Source organism: Ruditapes philippinarum, unplaced genomic scaffold (genome assembly GCF_026571515.1).
Source record: "Ruditapes philippinarum isolate M1 unplaced genomic scaffold, ASM2657151v2 ctg525_1_1_1_1, whole genome shotgun sequence".
NCBI lineage: Eukaryota > Metazoa > Mollusca > Bivalvia > Venerida > Veneridae > Ruditapes > Ruditapes philippinarum.
Genome location: NW_026861030.1, coordinates 101,831 through 123,840, shown reverse-complemented (window position 1 = coordinate 123,840; position 22,010 = coordinate 101,831).

Sequence of the window (22,010 nt, the reverse complement as noted above, 5' to 3'; positions counted from 1 at the left end):
TAGATGGTGGTAAAGGAAGGAATTTTTCGCTGCGACCAAATTTTACAGAATTATGGCCCTTTGTTGATTTTTTCACTATATACTATGTAGAAATTTTGTGAATGCAACTCCTCTTAAACCGGATGGCAGATTTTGCTTAAACTTACAGGGATGAACAACCTTAATGTGTAGATGGCAGTAAAGGAAGGAATTTTTGCTGCAACCAAATTTAACAGAATTATGGCCCTTTGTTGATTTTTTCATTATATACTATGTAGAAATTTTGTGAACGCAACTCCTCTTAAACCGGATGGCAGATTTTGCTTAAACTTCCAGGGATGAACAACCTTAATGTGTAGATGGTAGTAAGGGAAGGATTTTTTTCTGCGACCAAATTTAACAGAATTATGGCCCTTTGTTGATTTTTAGTTTTCAACTTGTGGCACATGTAGTCCAAAAAATATTTGATCTAGAGTCATAAGATTGACAGAACAGTGGCGTGTGGGGGCATCCGTGTCCTATGGACACATTTCTAGTTTATTATAACTTTTTAGCTCACCTCTCATCACAAAGTTACAAGGAGAGCTTTTGTGATCACAATTCGTCCTGCATCTGTCCGCTAGTAAACTTTTACTTTAAACAACATCTTCTCATAAACCACTTTCATCCAAACTTTACTGCAATATTCCTTTGGTTGGCACCTCAAAGAATTCAATTCTGTGAAGAACTCTGGTTGCCATGGCAACCAAAAGAAAAAAACTTAAAAATCTTCATTTAAAAAAAAACCAAAGAGCTAGAGCTTAGATATTAAGCATGAAACATTCTAGTGAGTGTCTACAAAGTTTGTTCAAATAAAATCCATTGGATCAAAATTGGCCTGCCGAGGGGTCATTGATCTTCCAGATATGTATTTAGTAAAAACTTAATTTTTTAAAAAAAACTAAAAGAGTAATAGCTTAGATATTAAGCAGGAAACATCTTCTAAAAGGTGTCTACCAAGTTTGTTTAAATAAAATCTCTGGGGTTAAAATGTGTCCTACACCAAGGGGGTGGGGGTGAATGTCATTGGTTTTCCATATTTGTATATAGTAATAACTTAAAAGCTCTTCTTTTAAAAAAAAAACCCAAATAGCTAGAGCTTAGATATTAAGCAAGAAACATCTTTTAGTGACTGTCTACCAAGTTTGTTCAAATAGCAGCACTGGGGTTAAAATTGGCCCGCCACTGGTCATTGATTTTCCTTATATTTACACATCTTTTGGAACTGTTGTTTTCCTTTAGCAATAGCAACCAGTAATGTTTTTACTCATACACTATTTAAACTTTGTGATATCAGTTTAAGATCTGCTTTTGTTAGCTCACCAGAGCCGAAGGCTCAGGGTGAGCTATTAGTATCAAAGGGGGATGCTCCGGCGTCCGTCGTCCATCGTCAAGCATCAACAATCGTATTCTTCTCTGAAACAACTAAGCAGATTTACTTCAAATTTGGTCTGTAGCATCCTTGAGACAGTCACACTTGAATTTGCTCGTGTCATTCCAATTGGCCCCTTTTAAGGTGTCAGCAGAGCTAAAAATAGAAATTTAAAACCTTTAAACAACTTCTTCTACAGAACTAATGGATGGATGATCACCAAACTTTGTCTGTAGCATTCTTTGGTAGTCTTTTATCAAGTTTGCTCATATTTATTTGATTGGCCCCTTTTAGGGGTCTCTAGGGCTAAAGATAGAAAAACCTTACAACATCTTCTTCTACAGAACTAATGGATGGATGATCACCAAACTTTGTCTGTAGCATTCGCGGGTAGTCTTTTATCAAGTTTGCTCATATGAATTTGATTGGCCCCTTTTAGGGGCCGCTAAAGCTTGAAATAGAAATACCGTTAAATGTCTATTTCTAGAGAACTAATTGATGAATGATCAACAAACTTTGTCTGTTGCATTCTTGGGTAGTCTTTTATCAAGTTTGCTTATATTATTTTGATTGGTCCTTTTAAGGGGTCTCTAGGGCTAAAATAGAAACAAAACCCTTAAACATCTTCTCCTACAGAACTTATGGATGGATGATCACCAAACTTTGTCTCTAGCATTTTTGGGTAATCTTTTATCAAGTTTGCTCACATTAATTTGATTGGCCCCTTTTAGGGGCAACTAAAGGTAAAAAATAGAAATACCGTTAAATTTCTATTTCTAGAGAACTAATGGATGGATGATCACCAAACTTTGTCTGTAGCATTCTTGGGTAGTCATTTATCAAGTTTGCTAAAAGCTTAAAATAGAAATACCTTTAAATGTCTATTTCTACAGAACTTATTGATGGATGATCACCAAACTTTGTAGCATTCTTGGGTAGTCTTTTATCAAGTTTGATTATATTATTTTGATTGGCCCCTTTTAGGGCCGCTAAAATTAAAACTAGAAATGCGTTTTAACGTCTATTGCTACAGAACTAATTCAAACTTTGTCTGTAGCATTCTTGTTTGCTCATATTAATTTGATTGACCCATTTTAGGGGCCGCTTAAGCTAAAAATAGAAAAACCTTTAAAAATATTCTACTACAGAACTAATTGATGGATGATCACCAAACTTTGTCTGTAGCATTATTGGGTAGTCTTTTATCAAGTTTGATCATATTATTTTGATTGGCCCCTTTTAGGGCCGCTAAAATTAAAAATAGAAATGCGTTTTAACGTCTATTGCTACAGAACTAATTCAAACTTTGTCTGTAGCATTCTTGTTTGCTCATATTAATTTGATTGACCCATTTTAGGGGCCGCTTAAGCTAAAAATAGAAAACCCTTAAAAAATATTCTACTACAGAACTAATTGATGGATGATCACCAAACTTTGTCTGTAGCATTATTGGGTAGTTTTTTTATTAAGTTTGCTCATATTAATTTGATTAGCCCCTTTTAGGGGCCGCTAAAATTAAAAATAGAAATACGTTTAAACATCTTCTCCTACAGAACTAATTGATGGATGATCACCAAACTTTGTATCTAGCATTTTTGGGTAATCTTTTGTCAAGTTTGCTCACATTAATTTGATTGGCCCCTTTTAGGGGCCGGGGCCGCTTAAGCTAATAATAGAAAAACCTTTTAACATCTTCTACTTCAGAACCAATTGATGGATGATCACCAAACTTTGTCTGTAGCATTCTTGGGTACTCTTTTATCAAGTTTGATTATATTAATGTGATTAGCCTATTTAGGGGGCACGAAAGCTAAAAATAGAAAAAACCTTCAAACATCATTTCCTACTGAATTGATAGATGATAACCAAACTTTGTAGCATTCTTAGGTATAGTCTTTTATCAAGTTTGCTCATATTAATTTGATTTGCCCCGTTTAAGCTAAAGCTTAAATGCCCCAGGTCATGGCATTTCTTCAAATTGTTGTTTAAACATATTCTATGCTCAAATTTAATATTAGAAAATATTGACATTCCAACACTGAAAAGCAGTTGTTTCTGGTGAGCGACTCAGGGCCATCATGTCCCTCTTGTTTATAGTTTACAATATTACTTGTTCCTTGTCATGGAGAGTTTTTACATCCAGGTGATTTCAGGGTCATCATTGCCCTCTTGTTGTTTTTCTTGAGGTATTTACAACCCTAAACCTTGTATATAAGTTTCTTTTCATCAGGCACATCATATGTTAGAAGGTTCATCTAGCATCAATATTTTAAGATTTATCCTTCCCTTAAACATTGAATTTCCTAATTATTTACCGTTGACTTCTAATAAACATTAAACTTCAAATACATGTTCTTAATCTTATGAACACCCGTAACATATGTGAAATAAAGAAAAATCAGGAAAGTCTGAAAAGGACTTTGGAAGGTAAAATTGATAAATTAAGGATTGATTTAATAGAGAACATAGACAAAAAAGTGAAATCCTTGCGTGATGAATTAACCCTTGACATCAATAAAGAGACCGTTCGTATTGATAATCTCTTGACAACTGTTCATGCGCTTCAGGCAAGAATGTTGAACATAGAACAATCCCATGAAACGAATGATCAACCAACTACACGGCACACGTCAAACTGCAATGATCCAGAGGTAACAGTAATTGCCAGCGGGCTAGCTTATAATCAAGACGAAAATCTTTTGCAGAAAGCTCAAATGTTAATCGAGGCGCTTGGCGGAGAAGTGTATAACGCAACATATATAACGGATGTTCAAAGATTATCAACGAGAAATCCTAATCGCCCGGGGATTGTGAAAATTAGTTTCCGTTCACTAGATGAAAAGATACTGGTTTTAAGAAATAAATTGCGTCTAAGGAACCATGAAATGTACAGTAATGTAAGCAAAGCAGTAAATCATATGCCGAGCAATTAATCGAAAGAAATACCAGGGCTATAATTCGAGAGTTACCACATGGTCGAAATCTCCGGATTAATGCAAACGGTAAAATCATACAACGTACTTCCGGTAATGATAGCCAAACACCAAATGCCAATAACTAGGACAAACACCCTGCCCATGAAACATTTTCCTTTGCTCATCTGAATGTATGTGGATGGAATGCTGCAAATCATGACTTACGATGCGCTATTGTGTATGCAATAGACCCAGATATACTCTCTATTTGTGAATCCCACCTAACACATAATAATGAAATTAAAATACCAGGATATAAATGGCTAGGAAATAACAGAAAAGAGTTACATGTAAATGCACAACGAGGTTCAGGGGGTGTTGGACTACTTATCAAAGATTGGATATATTCGGAATATGATATAACTGTAGTGGATGTATCTTTTGAAGGTGTAATAGCGGTCAAATTCATACATTGTATAACTCACACTGAAATGCTCATACTATCCTGTTATCTACCACCGGAAAATTCTGTTTGGGGAAGAAATGCACAGCATTTTCTTTGCACATATTCTGTCGCAAATATATATACATTGTGAATGTGATCAAATATTAATTGCAGCAGATTTCAACGCACGAATAGGAAATCTATCTGATATTCTTGCCGAAACAGACTCAGTACCAATGAGAAGTTCGATTGATAAATGCATAAATCAACATGGCCGAGATTTCATTGACTTCTTAAACGACTCGCGATTTTGTGTATTAAATGGAAGATTTGATAAAGAAGATAATTTCACTAGTATTTCCGGTAGGGGAAAGGCCGTGGTTGACTATATTTGTGTACCACAAGATACAATACAATATTGTAACTCATTCGAAGAAATCCCCATGCAAACAATAATAGATGAAAATAACCTTCACGGATATCTGGGTCAAAGAGCGCGACGTCCAGATCACTCTGTCCTACTGAGCACGTTTTATACAAGTGAGTCAAAGTGGTTAAATTCTAACGATTTACACGGAGGTGAACGTGAAAGACAATCGAAACCTAAATACAAGCTAGACAAAATACCCCATAACTTTATGCAAAGTGAAATATCTCGAATTGCGATAAATGAAATTATTACTGCAATTCAGTCATCCAGAAAATCGCAATCAGAAATCGATGATATTAATTCAAAACTATGTACCACTATTATATCTGAAATGCAAAATATGATACCTACTGTTACAGCTACAAATAGATCGAAAAGACGCCACAAACACTGTAAACCATATTGGAATGAGGACTTGAGTATATCATGGAAAAATATGTGTGATAAAGAGAGAGCGTTCTTAAAATGCCACGAACCTAGGTCAGTAAAGACAGCTAAAAGGGCAGATTATATCGCAGCTAGAAATCAGTTTGATAAATTACTACGACAGTGTGAACGCGCACACAGACAATCGTTCGCTGCTGATATTGAAAACATGTCAACGTCTAATCCCAACGAATTTTGGAACAAAATAAACAGTTTTGGTCCTAGAAAAAATAATACGATACCCATGCAAGTACGGGATCAGGATGGAAATATCATATGTGATGAGAAAAGTGTTTTGGAAAGATGGAAAATGGACTTCTCAAACTTATATAATGGATGTAATAGCGATGAATTTGAACAAGGTCATTATGATCGCACTAAAATGCATAAACATTTAATTGAACTTGACATAGCCGATCCTCTCTACACATCCAACTCCCAGTTAAACCACAATATCTCAATTGAAGAAATTTCTTCCGTAGTTATGGCTACAAAATCTAAATCAGCCGCAGGCATAGACAATATACCGTACGCTGTACTGAAATTTCCACAAGTCATAAATGTGTTACACCAACTGTTTCAGCTAATATTCGATAGTGGTCTGATACCTTGTGAATGGAGAAAGGCCGTTATTTGCCCGATACTTAAAGACGCAAATTCTGATAGCAGCGTTCCCTTAAACTACCGTGGCGTTAGTCTTCAAACATGCATAAGTAAACTGTACAGCTCTTTTATAAATCGACGGGCGTCTTCTTATCTAGAAGAAAATGACTGCCTTGCAGAGGAACAGAACGGATTTCGTAAAAACAGATCGTGCGAAGATCATGTGTATACACTTAACACTATTATTAAAAATAATGAAAACACTTATGCCGCATTCATTGACCTAAAAAAGGCCTTTGACTTTGTAGATAGAGACATGCTTCTGTATAAACTCCTGCGGTCGGGCTTAGACGGAAAAATTTACACTGCAATAAAATCAATGTACGAACAAACAGTTTCATGTGTACGTATCAACAATATAATGACTCAGTGGTTCGACTGTAAAAAAGGCGTGGTTCAGGGAAATTCGCTGTCGCCAACACTTTTTGCCGTTTTCATAAACGATTTAGTAGCAGAAATAAATTCCCTTGATCTTGGTGTTTCAATAGGAGGAACAAAAATCTCACTTCTTCTTTACGCTGATGATATTGTCTTTACGGCACAAAATAGTGACGACTTGCAAACTATGTTAAATACTTTACACACTTGGTGTAAAAAGTGGAGGGTACTTATCAACTCATCGAAATCTAAATGTATTCATTTTCGTAAAGGTAGACGTACAAGGTCAGATTTTAGTTTCCATATAGGCAATAACACCTTGGAAACTGTTAGTGAATATAAATACCTAGGTGTAATCTTTAGCGAAAATACAGACTATATCGCACACAGTCAAACACTGAGTAAGGCGGCAGGCAGGGCTTTAGGGGGAGTTATTAACAAAATACATTCGAAAGGTATTGGTTTTAAGTCATTCGAAAAATTGTTCTACAATTGTGTGGTGCCAGTGCTAGATTATTGTTCAAGTGTATGGGGATACAAAGAATATCAAACATTAGACAGTGTGCAAAATAGAGCTGTAAGATACTTTTTAGGATTACACAGATTCGCACCCGTAGCGGCCATTACAGGGGATATCGGGTGGTTACCAAGCAAATTCAGAAGGTGGATAAATATGCTACGCTATTGGAATAAATTAATGAACATGGACGACCAAAGACTACCTAAAAAAGTTTTCACTGCAGACTATAATATATGCCAAAGTAATTGGTCTAACGATATTAAACAAATAATGATATCGTTGGGTCTCAGTACCTATTTTACAGAAAAGAGACCAGTTGATTTAAAAACTAGCAAATGAAAAAATATTAAGTCTGTTTAACGAACAATGGTTACCTCGGTACAAAATAGCCCAAAACTACGAACATATAAACTATTTAAAACAAATTTTAAAGCCGAACAATACATAGTATTAAATTTAGAAAAGAATGAACGCTCGATGTTAGCACAGTTTCGGTGTGGGATTTTACCCTTAAGAGTAGAAACAGGACGTTTTATTGGTGAAAATGTAAACCAGAGAATATGTACATTCTGTGACCAAGAACAAATAGAAAATGAAACTCATTTTCTCGTAGAATGCACAAAATATGATAATATAAGACAGCAAGTGTTCGAAGATTTATTGTCAGATCCGTCCTATATTAATAAAAATAAAGAAGATAGACTGAACTTTTTAGTAAATGAAAATGCTAGAAAAACAGCAAAATATATTGTGAAAGCTTTTATGTTTAGACGAAGCCTTATATACTCCTAGCGATTTGCACAGAACATATATATGTGTATCACTTATATTTAATTCCATCAATTACTCATATATCTAATTGATCAATTTACTTGATAATTATGAAAGTGAAAATATACTATTTTATGTACATCGTCCATATATTTGAAATTGAACTTGTACTATTATGTTTAATATTTGAGAACTATACATAGATACTGTATTAAATGTCAACAGTGACTAATAGGCCCATGAGGCCGGGTGTTTTAAATACCTTTATTAAAATATTTGTATATGATTATATTGTAAATAACACATGTCACTTTAATAAACAATTTACCTTACCTTACCTACCTATGTGATAAGTTAATAAGTTTAGTGGCCATATTTCCAAAACTATCGCTGTTTGAAATAAAATTTACCAGTATTTGAAACTTATTTTGATGATTAACTTTTCTTTAAATGGTATCTGCGCTTTAGACTTCTGATACATGTACAAATGTATTTATATCTTGTCATCACTGCATAACTCTAGCTTTTGTCAAGAGACATATTCTCTTTGAATTGCGAAATTGTAGTTTTAAAATGTCACTCATACCATCTTTGCTTTTTTGTTTGGTTTTTCGTTGCACCAAAACTGTAAAGGTTATATGGCAACTTACAAGCTTTACTGGTGAAAGAAGACCACCCCTGTGTATTATTTCAAGCAGGAGCTGGCACCTAAATAGACCCACCGTCGTACAGTAGGCTTGCTGGATAGCTTCTTGACATGAAGGAATCCAAAGTTATTTGCAGGATTCGAAACTGCAGCGGTGATGGGCCAGTGGTTTGAAGTCAACGACCTTTATCGATTGTCCGTGAACACCCATACTGTCTATGTTAATGGGGTGAATTATTTAAGATTTCAAATTGTTGTCTTTCCTATCATTGCATAAAAATTTATGTTGATATTTACTTTTTCGCGGCTATTGGTATTTTGCGGAACGGAACGGAACAAGGTTTGAGGCACCCTATGGGATATAACTGCAATGCTACAAAATATGGTCTGAAAATTATTAAATCTTCAGTAATGAATAAAAAAAAACACTATTAAGCTGAGTTGCATAACATAATAGCATAAATTCACTTAATAAATAACATTAGTTTTATTTAAAAAATAAATTTACCATGTTCCGTTCCGTTCCGTTAAATACCATTACCTATATGGGAATTGGTACTTTGCTGAACGGAACGGAACCAAGTAAAGCTATATCACATTAATGTGTTACCTCAGTTTAATATATGAACCCCTGTAATTTCCAACACTATCGACAAAGATTTGTCCCTGAAAACACCTTATACAAACATGAATATTCGTACTACAAATCACCTAAGGTGCATGTATAGCTGCAATTGTACAAAATTTGGGAAACCAGCACCTATGAATAAAACTATTATGCTTAGTTCCATAATACTATAAATTCACTTAATTAAGCTATTTAAATAGTCTTATTAAAATATAAAGTTATCCTGTTCCGTTCCGTTCCGTTAAATACCATAACCTATATTGGTATTGGTACTTTGCGGAACGGAACGGAACGAACAAAAAGATATCACATTCATCTGCAACCTCAGTTTATTAATATGACCCCCTGTAATTTCCAACACTATCGACAAAGTTTTGCCCCATGAAAACGCCCTATAGATACATGAATATTCGTACTTCAAATCACCTATGGTGCATGTATATCTGCAATTGTAAAAAATTTGGGTTTACTTAAAAATTATGAAACCACCACATATGAATAAAACTATTATGCTTAGTTCCATAATATTATAAATTCACTTAATTAAGCTATTTAAATAGTCTTATTAAAATATAAATTTATCCTGTTCCGTTCCGTTCCGTTAAATACCATTACCTATACGGGTATTGGTACTTTGCGGAACGGAACGAACAAAAAGATATCACATTCATCTGCAACCTCAGTTTAATATGACCCCCTGTAATTCCCAACACTCTTGACAAAGTTTTTCCCCTGAATACATGAATATTCGTACTACAAATCACCTATGGTGCATGTATAGCTGCAATTGTACAAAATTTGGGTTAAAAATTATGAAACCACCAGCTATATGAATAAAAACTGTAAAAACGTAGTTCCATAATATTATAATTCACTTAATTTAATTATTTGAACAGTTATTAAAATATGAATTTATCATGTTCCGTTCCGTTAAATACCATTACTATTCTATACAAAATACTAAATCATTATAACTACTTATTCTAAGAAAGTAAGAGAAGCAAAAGATAGTTAAAATAATTGTCCTAGAAACTATCAAAGGACACCAAAATATTTTTAAAAAATAATAAAAAATGAAAATGGAATCATTTTTAGGGCATAATGAGCCCAAAAACAACAACAACAAACTTTTGTTAAGAGACGTATCTTAAAACTAATAAAGATATAAGACTTTAATGAAAGCTGACACGAATGGATATATCTAGATGAGGGCATGGATCGTTATATATGCAATAATTAGCAAGTCACATGTGAATTATTCGTTATTTTATAACACGTACATCTTCAACTGATGTCAACGCAGAAATGATAACACTGGCAACACAGACAACTTGTAGTCCAGTTTATTTATTTATTTGGATTCAGGTTACAAACTATCACCATGATAAGTTTTTTTATTTAGTTCATTACTCAGAATATTAATATTGAATTATGAATGACGGTGACTGCATGATGAGCCATATATTGTACTCAATGTCAAAAGTTGTCATAGTTTTCAAATGTTTTTTTATAGCTCATGATAAGCAAAACAAATGTATCTAGGACATGTTGTATATTTTCTTTCCCTCTGCTTTATTTAATATAGTATAAGAAAGTTCAAATCTGTGAAATAAATGTCAATCAGTGAACTTAACTCTGACATATTTTCACCAGAAAGGTCCCCAAACTATGATACAAAAGAGAGTTCATGATGGCACGATAATATACGTGATAATACGATTATAAAATCTCGACGGTACCATAATGACTCTCGATGGCACAATGATAAATTCACGATGGTACGATGATGAATTCATGAGGCACGACAGTGAAAACGCAATGGTATGATGAATGCGCGATGACACGATGATGAATTCATGATGGCACGACAGTGAAAATGCAATGATATGATGTTGATAGTGCAATGGCACGATGATGAATTCATGAGGGCATGCTATTGAAAACTTGATGGTACGATGATGATTTTACGGTGACAGGAAAGGCAATGTTATTGATAAAAAATCAAAACTTGAAAATGTATTTTTGAGTAATGGCCCTTTGTAAATTTAAAATAGGCATTTCTAAGGAAAATGTAAGCCTATATCAATACTGATGTAATAGATTTTAATGTATCTTGGCAAGAATGTGTGTTTCAATAAGAAAACGATTAAAACCAAATTTTATTGACGTCATTTTGTGTTCCATAAAATAAGAATATAGATCACTATCAAACTTTAACCATTTCATATTAGATGTTGAATTCTGATAAAAACCGGTGCTAGGGGACAAGGACGTAAGCTTGCAATTTCCAATACCGTCATTTTATAAACCTGTACTTACTCACTTTGGGCTTGGTAATGTGCAAATAGTATAAGAGACATTAGATACTTCTTAATGATATTGCCAATATTAGGTAAAGACAGGTTATGTTCAGCAACAAAGAGAATAACTCTGTCCTCACTTGTTACAGGACACATCTTGTATTAGACATGAAACCTTACTTAGTGCATTATCAATAACATTGATAAGATAGTATCTTTCTTTAATGTATGTACGTAAATTCTGTTAAAAATCATTGAAAGTATCGTCGTCAGAAATACGTTTCCCTTGATTGTGCGGAATACCGATTTTCCAAGACACTGGACGAGAGGATAAGTATTCTAAATACTTATGATAATCAGTAACCAGTGCGAGGAATTAAACATAAAGCCGGTTAATTAAATAGTTATAATTTCCGTAATATAACACAAAATTATCTTGGAACATTTACAGCAGGCAATGAATCAAACTGTATAACATAATATTTCGAAAATTATGCAAAATCGTTTAAATTCAAATCACTTAGAACTACTGCTTTTACTTAATATTTGCCAATGAGTGCGGCAATAACTTTTTTTGAAAGCATTTTTGTAATTGTTTCTATATTCGTAAATCTTTTATAATAGATTGAATTGGTGGAATAAAGAGCATTCAGTTTATAAAAGCCTAGCCTTTTTTTCTTAAACTACCACTCGATCAAGTACTGAAACAACAAAATTCTCTTTATACATTTTTTACATGTATATACATTGTAGGATTCAGAAGGTAACTTGATTATCTCGACAAAACATTGGGAAAAAGTGCAAACGCTTTATTATAAAAAAAACTGTTTAGTGGCAACTAAAAGAATGGGCAAATCAAAATCCAGTAAAGAAAGAGTAGCTAGGTGGCGCCAAAGACAAAAAGAAGACCTTGAAAAATATGACAATTATAGACGAAAGAAGCATGAATTTTGTATAAATCATTTGTTTTGATATGATTGATTTTATTCTATACTTTCTATTTCAATATTAATGCTGTCACTGGTTATATATATATACATGTGAATATTGTTCTCTAGTTATTTATATAGTTCATTGTAATAACATAATCATGCTCTTCTCATTGTAATAAATGTCACCGCCTTGCATGTTATATTTGTGGGTAAAGAACATTTGAATATGTTTATATACTCAATAAAATATTGAAAATTAAAATTGTTATCTTAAGAAAAATGAAAGGAGTGTTGTAAGGTCTTTTGCTGAAATGACAGAAAGGGAACTAAGAAAACAGAGGCGAAAGATAATGAGTAAGAAAAATTGAACGACAGGACAAAAGCTTACAGAACTAACTCTGAATTAAGAATTTCTTTACACAAGGAGAGTAGGGCAAAGGAAAAATAAAAAAGATTGTTCAGAGATTGACAAAGAAGATGAAGAAGACACATGCAACATATTGAGATATTCATTGTCCTGTAGCAAGAATAGAGACTGTCGCGATTTAAACAGACAGTGACGCTATTTATAGAGAGGGATGATAACAGTAGAAATAAAGCAGTCAACAGAAAAGGTGTAAAAAAGCATGTACGTTTATCAATTGATGATCTAAAGACACTCCATAAGAAGCAAGGGTTCAATCGGTGTTTTGCATGAATAAGGCAGTACTGGTACGCCACGACTATGTCACTATCTGAACAACATACACCATCAGTATTCAGCCAATACAGATATGAAAAATAAACTAATATAACAATGATGTTCTTTTGCATATTGATTTTAGAGAAAATTATAACTGTTAATACAAGACGGAAATTCAGTCAGTCCATTTTGGCGCTTCACAAAGGCAGGTAAGAGTTCATACTAGTATACTTTATACAAAGGGCAAGGCAAGTACTTTCCATTTGTAACAGTTTCAGATTGCTCAAAGCACAGTCCATCTGGAATATGGGGACATTTGGAACCTGTGTTTGGATTCATTCGGCAGAATTCAACTGCAAACAGTTCACCGTCTGCCAGATGGGCCGACAACATAGTTTAGGAACAAACATTTTTTCTGTTTTTTAACCAGAATTTATAAGAAAGACTGTAAAATAGAGAAAAATAAAGAATCCCCAAAGAAAGGAAACCCAACAAGACAAAATTGAAAATGTTGCAGGCTCACGCAACGCGCATTGCTATACCAAAAGCCATTACCGGAAATGCATACCGACGAAAGTTAATGGAGAAAAAAAGCATGCACATGCAAGAGGAAGAGAGAGCAAAGGAGGTTCGCAAACAAGAGGGAGCAGAGAAAGAAACGGAGGCTTAAAAGAGAGGAAAAGATGAAAAAGAAATTAGAAAAAGATGCAAAACGAAAGAATTTTGAAGAGCAAAAGCGTAGGAAGTGGGAACTACGTGAGAAGCTTTTACAATCACTAGAAGAATCCGGCTCTGATTCAGATGAAGGCATAAAAGGCGACGCAGCTAGGTGTTATGCTTGCGAGTGTCCTTACTCAACTGATTTTATCGACTGCAGCAACTGCTTCAGACGATTTCACATTACCTGCGAATCGGACGGACAAGTACATGAATATAGATGGAATTCCTTTGAGTGCAAATATTGTTAAGATTACACAGTAAACTGTTATATATTGTTCAATAGCGAATCATTGTGAAATATGTATTGCTTGTATCAATGAAATTATATAACAATAAATCTTATCTATTTTTCAGGCGAATATAAACATTTTTTTAAAAAGTTGGCTGTGCTCGGTAAAAGATGCACGTGTGTTCGGTATTACACGCATCTGGTCGGTAATAGAAGCAGTCAATCTTTTATATAAAACGTCATATCTCTTTATAAATGTACGTAGATAGGTGTTTCTTGCATGTACATATAGAAGAAAACTGGTATTCGTCATATGATTATTGAAAATCGTGAGTTCTGCATGTATTACCTAATTCTATTTATTTTACCTACAGTGTTCAATAATACCCAAACCCGCGCTCACCTTCGAAAATAGCTCAGATATTTTTAACGCTCATACATGTAAATTTATTGCATACATCGCCATATAGAACTAAATTTTAAACTGACCAGCGTAAATCTTTCGAAATTATATGTATTTATTACCAAAATTACAAACAAGTTATACATTATTAGAGGGATGAAATACAATATAAAACGCTTTTTGAGGAAAAACATAAAAAAATATGAACAATTTCGTAAACAAACTTTTTCCATTTATTACGGAAATGAGCTTTTATAAATCACACCATGTCAATTATTAACAGAATATTTGATAAGAAATCGAGTGAAATTTTATAAGAATTGATAGAAGTCTTTGCTTAATAATACCATTGAAAAACATCGTTTTGTCTAAAAATTCTGGAATGATCCACATACTTATATATAGTTGTATATAACAAGGTTCAAAGAATGGGGACTATATCCGTTCACTCTTTGATTTATTTGTCTAAATGAGAAATTTATTTAAAAATCTGCCACTTTTTACACCAGAAATTTCTATGACATAGAGAAAAACAGAATCCCTAAAGAAAGCCCAACACGGCAAAATTGTAGAATGTTGCAGGCTCGGTTTAATTGAGCCTGTTCATGGACGGTACTGGAAAGTGCAAGTTACCGTCAACGCCCCCTTTCACCGGCTTCAGCAGAATTCAACATTTAAACACAGAAATGGTGAAATTTTGAAACATCCGCATATGTGTTCATACTTCGGTTATCATGGAACCTTCAATGTGACACAGTAGTGTTATTCCATAAAAAGCGGCATGTGGTCTCCAAGTAAAAGAATGCGTGTGCCCTAAACGAGAAAACAATGGGCGGAACTAAATAAAATGGAATTTTGAAAGGGGATATGAGGTTATGAAACCTGCATATCACAGACAAGACGTCAAAAGACAAATTTAAAAAGCAGGCAACATATCCCAAGGATGATTATACAGCATTCAAGTAGGAATACTGGAAACCACTCTAGTTGAAGAAGGCCAAATACAAGAAACTAAAAATTATGAGTTTCACCACCCCACTCTTGAGGTTTTAATTAATATTTCATTTATTAGATTATGTAATTCAGGGTAAATTCAACAAATACTGATAGAAAGGAAAAAAACGGACACTTCTTAGTTGATTAAATAGATCTGTACTTGTGACGCAGTAAGGGCCTACTTGTGCGAAGCGACAAAGAGCGTAATCAGCGACCTCTTTGGGTTATTCTATTTTTTCATTCTATTTTCTTTCTGTATAAAAACTCAATATAATCTAAGGAATCATGATAACATTAAGTAAAATGGTCACTCTTATATTGTTTAATGATTATCTACATCGATCTTGGTGCCATTTAGATCAACAACGAAAAATAAATTAATAGAATCTACAATTAGCAATAGGTTTACTTCATATTTCTCCATGCCCTGTCCTGTTTTTGTTTGATGTCCTGTGCCCCTTGCCGGTGGGACGTCCTGTGTTGCTGGGTCGTGTTGGGGTTGCGTTCATTGAACATCACCCTTTCTTGTTGATCTTTTTTATATTTTATTACCAGATCAAATTCGTACTTCTTTCCGTTATGCAATTTTTGCCATGAATTTCGACGGACTCAAATCTTGAATAATGAACTGAGTTATATTGATGTTTTGGCCCCGAGGTTATAAACATTTGAGCTCGGTCTTCCAGCTCAGAAACGAGTTTGAGTTCAGTCTCAAGTTGGGCTCAGAGTCTGAGATTAATAAAATCCCTCCTCAGATTTAGATCAAAAGAAATATGGCGGACCATCTCCGCGTTCGTAGATTTAACATGCTAAACACACATTTTAATCGTGTTCCGAGGGTATTCAAAGATCGGTCAAATCCTTAGGAAGACGAGGTGTACCGTAGGTATCGATTTCATCCTGATACGATTGTGTACATCTTATCATTATTGGCGACTTGATGCAGCAGAACCAAACTTAACTTTGCTGTGGCACCGATGCTCCAGTTGCTGGCAACGTTACGTTATTTAGCACGGAGCATGCACTTGCTAACTGGTGATTCTATTGGCTAATAGGTCAGTCGGGCATAGGTCAACAGTCAGGGGATAAATGCATAGTAATGTTCTGCAAGACAAATTCAATGTGACTACTCGTCTTCTGTGCATTAGCAGATCGGTATACATAAACGTTCCCGACTGAGTTTCAGGCATATATTAAATGCATCTGTAATCAAGGTCTACTGGGTATATTTAAATGTTAACAATTTTATGTGTTTATTGGTATATTTAACGTTTATTGAATTAATTCATTTTATCCTAGCCATTACAAAGAAAAAATAAATTTTGTAGAATTTTTTAAAATTTTAGAAATCCCCCCTGAAAAATTCAAATTCTTTTAGAAAATTTCGCTAGATTAATAAATCTTTAATGAACTATTACCCATGGTGAAAGATGATTTGCAGTATAACTTATTCAACCCCCCCCCCCCCCCCCCCCCCCCCCCCCCCCCCCCCCCCCCCCCCCCCCCCCCCCCCCCCCCCCCCCCCTTTTTTTTTTTTTTTTTTTTTTTTTTTTTTTTTTTTTTTTTTTTTTTTTTTTTTTTTTTTTTTTTTTTTTTTTTTTTTTTTTTTTTTTTTTTTTTTTTTTTTTTTTTTTTTTTTTTTTTTTTTTTTTTTTTTTAGAAATTAAATCTAAAAAGTTAAAAAAATTTTTTTTATTTTATTTTTTTTTTTTTTTTAAAAATTTTGTTTGAAATACTTTTTTTTTTAAATATCTCGCCCCCTTCCCCTTGTGCTTTTAGCAGATCGGTTATAAATTTTCCCGGGACGGGTTTCAGTTTGCTCTCCTGGTAAAAAATTTTTTTTGGGCGGGTTTTTGGAAAGGTAATTACGGGTTTTTTCCAAACGTCCCCAAAAAAACCAGCCCAACCCCTTTTTTCATTTTCGGGAAAATGACAAAAAACAAAAAAAAATTGGGGGAAACATTTTTGGAAAGAAAAAAAATTCAATTGCCTACCAAACCCCTTTAACCCGATTTTTAAAATTAAAACGAAAATTTTTAAAATCAAATGTTTTTTTTTTTAAATTTTAATAAATAACAAAAAACTGGAAAATTTAAAAACAGACAAAGCCCAACAAATAAAATTTAAAAACGTGAAAAAAAAAATCGAAAAATTTTTAAAAACTAGATAAAATTAAAATAAATTGTTAAAGGGGAAATAAAAAAAAAAATATTACTCAAAACCGGGATTTTTTTAACAAAGGGTTTTTAAATTTTTTGAATATTTTTTGGGTGATTTTTTCCAGCCCAAAACCCCCCTTAAATTATATGTAGAAAACCCCCAACAATATTATAAAAACCGGGGCTGTTTTTTAAAAAAGTGGCAAAAATTAAAAATTTGCATTTTGTAATCAAAAAAGGTCTAATTTGGGGCCCCCCCTTTAAATTTTTAAAATGTTAACAAATTTTTTATTTTGTTTTTTGGGTTTATAAAAAATTTTTAACCCCATTTTTTAAATTTAATTTTTTTTCCTTTTTTACCCCCTAGAAAAATTAAAAATCCCAAAAAATTTTAAAATAAAATTTGTGTTTTTTTGGCAATTTTTTTTTTAAAAAGCTATTTTAAAAATGAATCCCATTTTTAACCTGCAGTCCCCAAAAATGAGTCAAAATATTTCCCAAAGAAATTAAAATCTTTAAAAAATTTGAAATTCAAGATTTTTAAAAAAAATTTAAAAAAAAAATAAATTTTTTTAATTAAATATTTAAAATTTCATGTGGGGGGTTTAAATTAAAATGATTGTGAAAAGTATAAAAACCCAATAAAATTCAAATTTGCTTTTAAAAAACTAACGCGGGAAACCAAATTTTTTTTATTATTTTTGCCCTTTTTTTTGGGTACTTTATTTTTGGAAATTAAAAATTTCCCTTTTTTTCCCTTTGTGTTAATTATTTTTTTTTGGTTTCATTTCAAAAAAATTTTTTTTTTACTTTTAAAAAAAACTTTTTTTAAAATTTTTTTCCCTGAAAAAAAAAAGCTTGAATCGGGGAAGGCATCCCCTCCCTTTAATGAAATAAAGAAAATTTAAAGTTTTAATAAAACAATCTAAAATTTTCCCGGGTTTTTTCCCCAAATGTTTTTTTGGGTTTGGTATTGATGGAAATTAAATTAAGAAAAAGGGGGGCCAAATTTGGAGAACGGGGCAGATTTTGAAAAAACCCCGTAAAAAAATTACCACACATTAAAAATGTTGGGGTATAAAAAAAAAAACCAAATTTAAATAAATTATCTAAATAAACCCAAAGTTTTTTTTGTTTTTATCTGTTTTTTAACAAAACATGAAAATTTTTCCAGAAATAAAAAACCCAAAAACAGGGGGCACGCCCACACCCCACACACAACACGAAATTATCAAAAGAATCGTGAAAATTTTAATGGTCGTTTAAAACCCCCCAAAATTTTATTAATAATCAAAAAAATAGCCTTTCCTTTTTTGGTTTTTTGGGAAATACAAAAAAAGAAAATTTCCCCCCAATTTTTTTTTTTTTTTTCTAAAAAATTTTTTGAAACTAATGAAATCAAAAAAAAAAACTTTTAAATTCAATAAAAAATTTGAAAATTTAATTTTTTCGAAAAACCTTGGGGCCCGAAAATTTAAACCCAAAACTTTTGCAAACCAAAAAAGGGTTTGATTTTTTTTTTCCCACTTTAAAACCTCTTTTAATTTTTAAAAAAATTTCAAACCCCAAAATTTTATGATTTTAAAAAAAGTGTAGTGAAAAATTTAAAAACCCCTTTTTTTTTAAATTTAATTATAGATTAAATTTTCCCAAATGTCGCCGTTTTTTTTTCTTTTTTTTACGTAACTTTCCGGGCCCCTTTTGGGTAATTTAAAAGTGAAAGCTAAAAACGGGTTTAAAAAAACCAAATTTATTTGAGGAAAGGTCTTTTAAAATTGGGCAAAAAATAGACAGCCCCCCACTCTTTGGGGTATAAAACTTATAATTTTTTTAAAAAATATTTTTGGGAAAATAAAATAGGGGTCATCCCCCCTAGAGATTTAAATTTTTAAAAAATTTCGCAAACAGAAAAAAATCAAATTTAACGGGTTTAAAAAAAATTTAAATTTTGAATTGTAATTTTTAAATTTTGGAAATTTTTTGAAAATAAAAAAAAATGGAAAAATACTTTTTTTAATGCCATATTTCCCTTTCCCACAAGCCCTTACCGAAAAAATGGTCCCTTTGGGAATGGGGGTTTTTGTAATGTACCCCGGAATTGAAAATTTTTCAAAAACTATAATGTTCAATCCCCCCAAAATTTTTAAAAAGGGAAAGTGGGCCTATTTGGGTTTTTAAATAAATGTCAAAATTCATGTGTGCCCGTAAATTTTAATGTTTTTGAAAAAAAAAATTTTTACCAAAGCAAAAGGGGAGTTTTTTTTTTAAAGATGACGCCATTTTAGCTGGAAAAAAAGAAAAAAAAAAAAAATAAAGTTTTTTTTTTTTTTTTTTGGGTTTTTGGTTTGGTTTTATTTTAAATTTTTATAAATTTCTAACGCCCAAAAAAAATTTTGTTTTTGTCAAAAAAGCCAGAAAGATTTTTTTTGGTTTAAAATTTTCCTACCGAAAAAATGCCCCCTTTAATTGTAAGCGGGTTCACTTTTTTAAAAAAAACATTTAAAGGTGGAAATCCCCAATGGGGAGATTTTTTCCTCCCATATGGGGAAAAGATTGTCCCTCGATTGAAAAAGACTTTTGTTGTTAAGGGAAATGTAAGTTTTCGTCACGTAAACCCTTGCAAAGTTTTTCACGAAATTTTTTTGGGAAATTTCCCCGGGTACAAACAAATATCAACAACATTCCCTTTGTCTATTTTGGGGGTAATACTTGTATGCCGGGGGGGAAAGAAAAAACTTCCCAACGGAAAACCCAAAGGGGATTTTGGGGAAAATTGGCAGATTTTTTTTTTGTTTTTTTTAACAAAATGAAAATAGTTTCATTTTGTGAACAATTTATAAATGAAAAAAACAATTCGTAAAAATTCTTCAGGTGGGTTTTGTCATTTCCAAAATTAAAGTTTTTTTCGAAATTTTAAAATTTTTTGTAAATTTTTCCCAATGCCCAAATGTAAATCTAAAAAAATTTGTTTATTTGTTTCGAAAAAACCCTTCCATCGGGACTTCAAATTTGGTAAAATTTGATTTTAAATAAAATTTTCCCAAAAACAGCGTTTTACCGGGTTTTTAAATCTCTCAAAAATTTAAATAAAAATGAAAAAGGCAAAGCCTAAAAGCGAGCTCGAGGGTATTTTGTATAAAAAAGCTCTTTTTTTAATTTCAAATGAAGTGACAAAGTCCCTTTGGTGAGGTCACAGGGGTACGGGTGTTAAATAGGGCCCCCTCCCCCCCCTGTCGGAAATAAATTTAACAAAGTTTTAAAAAAACGGGGGGAAAAAACCCCTTTTTTTAAATTTTTATTTAAATTTCTAAAAATTTTTTCCAAAGGGGAAAAAAAAATTTAAATTTTAAAAGTAAAAATAAAGGGTAAAACTTAAAAACCTTTTTCCCGAAAAATTAAAATAGTGTACTTAAATTTTTTTTTGTTTTTGAAAACGTGTTTTTGTTTGGGGGCCCCTACGTTGTGAGGGGTCAGGGAAAAAACAATATTTTAAAAAAAACGCCCTGTAAAAGCTTTAAAAGGGACTAAATTTAAAAAAATATTGGTGTTTGGGTTTTTTATTTTCTTAGTTAAAAACCATTTTTTTTCTTTTTTTAAGATAGTTTTTTAAAAACAACAAAATTTGAAAAAAAAATTTTTTTTTTATTTATAAATTTTTTTTAAAAAACAAAAATGGCCCCTTTCCCGTTTTTTAAATTTTTTTAAATACCAAGTTTCCCCGTTATTCGGGTTTCCCCCTGCCCAAATTTTAGGGGTTTCCAAATAGCCCGTGCGCAGGTGACCAGCTACACATCCTTTTTTCCCGTCAAAATTTTCCCTCATTTTTGGAAAGGGGAAATTTTTTTTAAAAAACCCAAATAAAACTTAGCAGGAAACCCGCTTTTACCCGGAAAAGTTTCGTTTTTTCCCGGGGCGGGGGCCCCCTTTCGGGCCAGCTTCGTCAAAGCCCCCGGCTAAAAAGGGTTTAAAATTTTTTTGGGGAAAAGGGGCCATTTTTTGGGAAAATAAAACTTTTTTCCAATATAAAATTTATCAGTGTGTTTTTTTTTTAAAATATATTTTCTTTTTAACGGGAAAATATTTTTTTAAAAAATTAATTATTACTTTAAAAAAGGCACAAAAAAAAGTAAAACCCTTTTATATTCCCAAAATTTTTAAAATTTGGGGTCAAAAAAAATTTAAAATAAAATTTTTGGGCCCTTCCGTTAAAAATATTTAAAACTGCTATGGACATGGGGGGAAAATTTAAAAAGACGCCCAGTACCCTTTTAATGTAAATCACATGATGCTCTGCTGTAAAAATCTTTTTTGGAAAAAGAAATATATACTTAAAGCTACTTCTAAACTACATTAATGAAAAAAAAAATATTCCCTTTT